The sequence below is a fragment of the Alnus glutinosa genome, chromosome 5 (genome assembly GCF_958979055.1).
Source record: "Alnus glutinosa chromosome 5, dhAlnGlut1.1, whole genome shotgun sequence".
Lineage (NCBI taxonomy): Eukaryota > Viridiplantae > Streptophyta > Magnoliopsida > Fagales > Betulaceae > Alnus > Alnus glutinosa.
In genome coordinates this window covers 6,357,972-6,365,991 of record NC_084890.1, presented here as the reverse complement: position 1 = coordinate 6,365,991, position 8,020 = coordinate 6,357,972, and the positions used below count along the sequence as shown (strand labels likewise).

Sequence of the window (8,020 nt, the reverse complement as noted above, 5' to 3'; positions counted from 1 at the left end):
GGTTAAGAAAAGGTTGAAGCTAAGTTACCTTAAAGTAATTAACTAACCTAAGGTCCTAAGAGCTAGTGGTCTATGGCATTATCAGGGCACTTTTATTTTCTATTTTAATTAAATATTTAATAGATTTAGTTTTACCAATTAAGATAAAATTTAAGCTCACACGTGAATGAAATTTATCTTCTAGTGGTTTTGTGGACTGCACATTGCATATGTAATAAGCAATTTTATGTTAGAGGCTATCGATCCGAACCCCACTTGTTTGGCTAGGCGCTCAGAAGTTTTGAGTCTCACTTATTTGGACTTTCCAAATAATTGCCTAAGCAGATCTGTTTCTTCCTCCTCTCTATTTCTATTTCTACTCTCCGCTATTACGCTCTCCCTCCCGTTATGGTTTTTTTTTAGGTGTTTTCTGATCAGATCAACAATTTTGGTCTCTCCGCTATACATTCATCTATCTACCTCTGTGATATGCAGTTCATCTCCTCTCTGACCGCTGTTGTTATTTGCTGATTGTGTTTTTGCTTTGAATAAAAGTTTTCTTCTCTTTAGATCTGCCCCTTCATGGACGATCTATGGAATGGAGATTATTCAAGTGTGGATGGGTTATCTCTTATGGCCTAGATAGTTCGGTGTGTGAGGTGTTATCTCTCATGGCCGGTTCAAATAAATTTTTTTAGGATATATATTTGGCTACCCTTGTTTTAGATCTAGTTTGCTTGGAGCAGATATGCTATTTAACTATTTTTGTACATGGGTTAGCGGATGATGAAAGTCATAGATAGCACTTTATTGTAAGAATTTTGTTTGTATCTAAGATTATTAAAATGTGGCTATGATTTTGCAGAGTTTTATATATGTTTTGTAATATAAGAGCTTTATGATCTTTGATCAATGAAATACTCAGATTTTTCGTTAAAAAAAAAAAAAAGCCTTTCACATGAGGCTGCCCATTGAGTAATACTAAAATGAATACTTATGTTTTCCTTGAGTTCTTTTAAAATTGATGCGACTTTTAAAATTGTCATTAAATATACTATAAATCACTATTAAATTTTGATTCAATAATAATTTTAAAAAATATATTAATGTTGATGTAATCGTTGTAGCATTACCTATGCCCTTTACATCATTTCACGGGATCCAATTAAATCCACATTTCAGCCATGTGTGGGACCAGTACTAGTTGTGGGGTATTGTGATCGAATAATCAAACGGCTAAGATTGAGTTGATGGGTTTGTTATGTTAGGGTCCGTATACAGCGTGTATTTGCTTCCTTAACAGAATTAAGTAGTTGGCTATAGTCGCAGTGGGAAAAGATCACGCAGCTAGCAGCTTTAAGCTTTTTGTGGGGTTCAAGAACAGCCATCTGAGCAGTGGAAGATCGTAGTCCGTAGACGTTGTTTTTTCTGCACTAGATATTCAATCACAAATGACAAACCGCTCTCATTTATTTTAATTTAATTTTTACTACTTCTCTTTAAAGAAAACAAGGGGCCCCATAATTTACCGCACAAAGAGTTTGATTAATTTCCTGCCGACTTCTCACGTACAGTAACCTTCCGTGACATATGTAGAAATCACAGGCCAAAATTACTCCCTCCATTCACGGGCATGGTAAATCGGTTGCATGGGGGCAGAAGGACAAAATGTCTTTAGCCCCTACATATAGGAGGGAGTGTGTTAGACGCAAAGTGTATATATATATTATATATAAAAGACACGCATTATATATATGTAGAATATTGTTGGTTGCTTAATTGATGTCCATGCAAGTAGAGTTGTGAACAAATCTTGGAAAATTATATATGGAGAGAGATGCAAGGACAGAACGAGACAAACACTGTTAATGGATGAGTCATGAAGCTAACATTGGTTGAGTCGGCCACATCTAACAATGTTGTTTTTCTTGTTGTTTGGTTCCTAGGAGAAGGCTAGCAAGAGTTTACAATATAGTGAGCAGGGGCGGACAGCCACATGCATGGATATGTATCTAGCTCCTTAATTATTGCTACTTGCCAAAAGTCAAGCGTGGTGGTACTATGGTAGGGTTCAAAGGGGTAGTAGGTTTGTACACACAGATATAGATGTATCGGGATATCGTCTGTATTATGTTTTTACTAACTATATTCGCGTGGTTATTGTGTTTATTATTTGTTGTCTACATATTAGGTATTGAGTCTATTTTAGTTTTTTTGGATATCTATTAGGCCGGGCGGGCTTAATTATTTTAAACGATTTTGAAAATAATTTTGGTTGATTTTTAGTGTTTCGGATTTGTTTTAATTTTTTTAAGTCCTAATATTCTGAAAATATATTGATTTCACATTACTTTTGTATTTTTGTCAAAATGTTATATAAGATAGCAACACAACCAATCAAACCATCTACAACACCTGCTACACAACCAGATTAATAACGAATAACACAAAACATAGCTATTTAACTAAAAAAGCACAATTTTAAAAATAGCTATTTAATCTCTTATCGAACATATCCATACACAGTTTTACACATTTTGGTCATATGTCTACATTTTCTACGTACCCCCAGCGAAAAGTTTCAAGTTTTTTTTTGAAATGGTCATTAGGGAACCTTTTCCAAGTAAAAGATGGTGGCTTTGGGCTCTAGCAGTATCACAGTGAATTGTTGAAGTGAATGAGTGAACTATGAAAAAAGAACTTAAAACAATGTAAAATTACCTATGCATAATCCAAAGCAACGTCGATTTGATAATATATATTATGTAAAGGGTACGTATGTGGATGTGGTTATTAACTGCATCCGCATACTTTAAAACTGATATCAACATATGCGAAAAGTAGTTTTTGTTAACCGCATCCATATGTGCGAACAACGGATAGTGAATGCATGCAATTAATATCCGCTCGCATATAAATCCCTAAATAGAAGGAACACAAAAATGCATTTTATGGTGTTGAAGCAAGCTGGTTGGATGAAATTATTGGGAGTATTGATTGGACATTAAGGGCCAGTTTGAGATTGCATTAAGAAAGCTTAAAAAATATTTTTAGTACATAAAAGTTGTCCCAAGTAAAAATATTGAGTCCATTTGGTAAAAAAACTTAAAAAGCTTTTAAAAAAAGTGCTCTAAAAAAAGCTCAAAACCACGTTTTTTGGGAAGTTTGAAAATGAAGTTTTCTCTAAAAAACTCTTTCATGCTTTTTTTATAGACAAAAACTCTATTTTCTAATACAATTCTAAACAGACTCTAAAAATGGAATGGTTGTGCTATGATTAGTATGCAGAGGTTTTTCATCTGTAAAATCTTGTTATTCATCCAAAAGCAAAAAATGTTGTTCAATTGTTCAAAAAGTCTAGGAAAAAGGACATGTTTGGTAAGGTGTTCAAAAATTATTTTTCATTCTCATATATAGAAAATTCTTTTCAAATACTAGTTAACCAAACAGATTTTTTCCGTGTGACCCCATCTTTTTAAAATAAACTATAACTATATTTTAAAAAATGGTTAAATAGCTCAGAGGTACCGTTGTTAGGCCCTAAATCCAATCGCTGCTTCGGTTTCAAAAAGCGTCACCAACTCACCGGTGGTACCTGTCTTTAGTGGATATTTTCAGTTGATACTTTCGCCAGTCCACCATCCATTTTTTTAACGGACCTACATGTCACCCACCTTATAATGCCAACACATGTTCTAGTTGCCACGTGGCCACGTATCACAGATGATACTTATACTTTCAATACCACATAGGATGAGAAAAATAATAAAAAATACCTCAATTTTTTTATTTTTTTATTTTTTTTAAAAAAAAAACGAAACAATTTATTTTTTAACAAAAAAATGGGGTGGCCGAGCCTTCCCCATGGGCCAACCCTATAATTTTATTTTATTTTTTCTCTTTTTTGTGGCCATTTGGAGATGGTTGAACGACCCCAAGAACCAACCTTAAATTTTTCTTTTTTCTTAATTAGGCCATTTGGGGGTGGCTGAACCATCCCTAAATTAAGGCTCAGGCCCAAGCCAAATGGGGGTGGCCAAGACACCAAAGGCATTTGGAGGTGGTTTCGGCCACCTTTTTTTTTTTGTTAAAAAAAAAAAAAAAAAAAAAAATCGTATTGAAGTTTTTTTAAAAAATTTTTCTCATCCTATGTGGCATTGAAAGCATAAGTATCATATGCAATACATGGCAACCAAGACAGGTGTCGACATTTTAAGGTGTGTGACATGGAGACCCATTAAAAAAGTAGACGGAGAACTGACAGAAGTACCAACTGGGAATATCCATTAAAGACAGATGTCACCTGTGATGTTTTTTAAAATCAAGACGGCGATTGGATTTAGAGCCTAACCATAGATACTTCTGAGCTATTTAACCATTCAAAAAATATAAAACAAAATACATTTCTAAAAAGATAATTAATTAATATTACATTTTTTCCCGGGAGAAAGTTGGTTGCCTTTGAAAAGATAACCATAATGTAAAATGTAGGGGAATTTTCTGTTGTTCATGTACAATTTTTTCAGGTGTAGGGATGTTGATTACATGAATAACAAATAAAAACAATAAAAACTTTTTTTCAAAACAAAGTTGGGGTGGAGGTAGCGACCATCATCTGGTGGCCACGCGGTGGCTGCTAGTTCTGTTTGCCGGAGGGCGTCGACCTCCAGAGCACTGCCACAATGGCAGCATTTTTTTAACACTTATTATTATTATTATGTTTTTAATATTTTGTAAAAATATATTATTATTTTTTTAAACCCAAACATGATTAATTATAATGACTTTGGTCGATAATCCTTAATTAACATTAAAAAATATATATATATATATATATATATATATATATATATATATATATATATATATATATATATATATATATATATATATATATATATATATATATATATATATATATATATATATTATAGTTTCCGGTATGGTAACGTGTCAGCTCCTGATTGGCCTTCTAAGGGCTAATGTAGGGATCTACTCCTTCGATATTGACCGACTGAGCAAGGACCTACAAAACAGCAAAGGCGTGCCGGAGGTTGGCCGACGAAGCCTCCTCCGATGGTTCAGTCAATGAGAGCTCTTATCAAGGTGAATATGAGTACAATCAGCCCCTTTACCTGCTTTTTTGTCATCTATATATATTTCCATTTGAATCAGCTGACGTATGAAGGATCCCTCATTTTACGAGATTTCTAACCACCTCAATATGAGATGTATAATGGTTCGGCATAGTGCAAACAGTGACTAGGCATGTCGCCCAGACTGCCCCCTGACCAGATTTGACCCTGTTGAGTATTTGGGTTAATAAATGCTAGAGATTCTATCCATAAAATCTCCACATTCATCAAGACAGACGACACTCCCGATCTGACCACCAATCTTTGACTACCGAGAATGCGAGCCCAGTAAGATAATTGATAGACCTTCTTGGATATAGAGTCTTGTGTCTAAATTATTGTCCATCCGACCGCTTCACTACGGTCAACTAGGGCTGGCAATTTTGACACGACCCGACAACCCAACACGAAATTAGCGAGTTTGGGTTTATCTTAAACGGGTTTGTGTCATAAACGGATCGACCCGTTTATGACCCGTTTAGCTAGGTCTAGCAGGTCGTGTCCCGCCAGACATGATTACTTTTTTTTTTTTGGGTAAAAAAAAGAAAAGGAAATGGGATTATTAGGTTAGAAGCATTAGCCGAAAACACAAAAACAAAACCCTAAGTCCCTAACTTCTTTTCTTTTTCCTTCAGCTGCAGCACCGCGCCGCCCCCTCTTCTTCTTCTTCCATTTTCTTCTTCTTCAGCGCCGCCACTTCTTCTTCCTCCCGTTTGACACGTTTTGATATCAGGGAGAGAAGAAGTCCCACGTCTCCTGTTGACAACAATTGTTTGGTGTGTCTAGGGATCTAAGAAAACATCTTAAACACAATCCCTTTCAGGCTGTCGTCCTAGAAACTCAGGAAATGCCTCAAGCAGCTGTCTCAAACTTGTGTATCTCTCTGCCTCTCCCATGTGGGAGAACCAGTAACTCTTCAAAGCCTCTATGTTTGACGCTTCCTCACTCTTTCAAACCAATTAGTAGAGTTCTGAGCCATAACAGCATTAGGGCCATGGCAGCTAGGGAAAACAGAGACAATCTTGACCATTTGCAGAGGTCCATCAATTTGTTTTTTTTCTTTTTCTCTCTGTCTGTCTGTTGTATTATGTTTGCCATTGTGCAGGGTTGTGGGACACCGATTTCCAATTGCAAGGACGGTTCAGCAAATGATTGACGCGATGGATAGGATTATGGAGGACTTGTTTGCCTACTCCGGTGGGTGGCCCTCGCCGTTGCCGAGCAGGGGGGCAGGGTATAGCAAGGGAAGGACACCGTGGGAGATCAGAAAGGGCGAGACAGAGTACAAGATGAGGTTCGACATGCCTGGAATGACCAAGGAGGATGTGAAGGTCTAGGTGGAGGATAAGACGTTGGTTATGAAGGCTGAGAAACTGCTCGAGAAGACGGAAGGCTAAAACATATGACTAAACGGGTCAAACGGGTCGTGTTGACCCGATACGACCCATCATGCTAAACGGGTTTTACGGGTCGTGTCGGGCAACCCGTGAAATTGATGTATTGTGTCATGTCTGGAGCTCTCGACCCGTTAACATAAATGGGTCGTGTTTGAGTCTAGCTTAAATGGGTCCCGGGTTATCACGGGTTGATCTGCAGACCAATTTTGCTAGCCCTACTGCCAACGTTGATCTACTCAGGTTCAATTCGACCGTAGTCCATTTGGGCTTAAGAAATGATAATTCCCTAACGCGCACGCATATATATTACTTTTTTTTTATTAATATTTTTTTTTTTTGTCTTATAATAACGGTAACACACATGACGTACGTTTGAACGGTTGCACCAGCTCAATTCTGCTGTTGTATTTTTCTCTCATGCCAAACTGGAACAAGCTATTACAAAAGGCAATAAATCTCTGATTTTTGCATAAAGTAAAGAACACTGCATGTACGTTGCCTATTCCTCTTCCACATTATCCGGGAAAAGCAGAAACAAAAAGGTCGTCATGCTAACTTTACATGGGCATACATGCAGCACATCAACACCCCAAATATCACTACTTTCTGTGTGCCTTACATTTATTTATTTAATTGATAACGAAAAAGGATTATAAAGAGTCTGTGGCGAATGGGAGACCGGTAAAAAATGCTTCCGAATACTAAAATTAAAAGCGGCCTAACTAACAAATGTACATCAACATTAGCACTTTTAAAATGTATTTTTTTTATATTAAAATAATACATATGGATTAAATAGTAACCATGTATACATAATGAATTACTATTCATTCTCAACCTCCTCATCTAAATATAAGGCATCTGCTGTGGGAATTTTTTTGATGTTTTTCATGAAATTCTCCATAAATATTGGGAAATAAACCAATATAACGTAACTGTTGTTAGTGCTCTTAGAGCATTTACATTGGATCGTGTAAAATTTCATCTATAATAGCTAACGAAAACACACTTTTGCTAGTTTAGCTAATGAATTTTAAAAGACATCATACATCCAATTATCTATTCTTAACTCTATATTCTTTTTTTACTCTTATTTTATTATTTTTTTTTATCTTTTTTCTACTTTTTGTTATTTTACTTTTTTGTATGTAGAAAACAATAAAATAATGGATAGATTGGTGAATAGTGCAACTCTACATGTAGAGTTGCACTATTCACAAATCTACCAAAACTCTATTTTAGATTTAGGATAGATAATCCAATAGAGGAGTGTTTTTGTGAGTTTGTTATCTATTATACATTTAGAGAGACTTTTACATGATCCAATGTGAGTGCTCTTAGAGACTTTACTCGCTTTCTAACTATGAAAAGAAAGCTAAAAAAAGTTGATATCCGAAATAATAGAAGCAAAGTTCAAACCCTATAAGAGACCATAGCAGCCACAACAAAATCAGACTTCACTGCAAATATATATATATAGAGATTATGTGTACAATTATAGAACGTAAA

The 8,020-nt window shown here is 35.6% G+C and overlaps 1 pseudogene; it reads left to right on the top strand.

Moving 5' to 3' along the window:
* The first annotated feature begins 4,921 nt into the window (after nt 1-4,921).
* Nucleotides 4,922-6,511, top strand: LOC133868896 (heat shock protein 21, chloroplastic-like; annotated as a pseudogene).
* The last annotated feature ends 1,509 nt before the right edge of the window (nt 6,512-8,020 follow it).